This window comes from Geospiza fortis, unplaced genomic scaffold, assembly GCF_000277835.1.
Source record: "Geospiza fortis unplaced genomic scaffold, GeoFor_1.0 scaffold194, whole genome shotgun sequence".
Lineage (NCBI taxonomy): Eukaryota > Metazoa > Chordata > Aves > Passeriformes > Thraupidae > Geospiza > Geospiza fortis.
Genome location: NW_005054322.1, coordinates 2,444,272 through 2,444,621, shown reverse-complemented (window position 1 = coordinate 2,444,621; position 350 = coordinate 2,444,272). Strand labels below are relative to the sequence as shown.

Below are 350 nucleotides of genomic sequence, written 5' to 3'. Positions count from 1 at the left end.
GGCTATTGAGATGTGAAAGGATGCCATTAAGATTCTCCCTTGGACGACACACCCTGATACATGACTGCTGTTTTTTGGAGGAGTTGTTTATTTTTATTTCATTCAAATCTTTCTTTGCTAAAAGCTTTCTGCCAGTAATTGCAGGCTCCAAAGTCAGCGGTAACATGGCAAAGACAGATCCCAAATATAACAGATCCTAATTATACTTTCATTTCTTAAAGTCTCTGTCAGGCTGATTTTTGCTTAAAGAGCAGCTTGCCAAACTGGAAGTGAGCTGGCTGGTGATGTGGGTAGGAAAACTATGCAGAAAAATAATGACCTTTCCCTCTGTCAAGGGCATCTGCCTGCTC

General features: G+C 41.1%; 1 protein-coding gene across 2 annotated transcripts in view; it reads left to right on the top strand.

Moving 5' to 3' along the window:
* Nucleotides 1-350, top strand: part of ENOX1 (ecto-NOX disulfide-thiol exchanger 1) — a 285,547-nt gene that overhangs the window by 28,651 nt on the left and 256,546 nt on the right. The gene's annotated exons all lie outside the window — the stretch shown is intronic.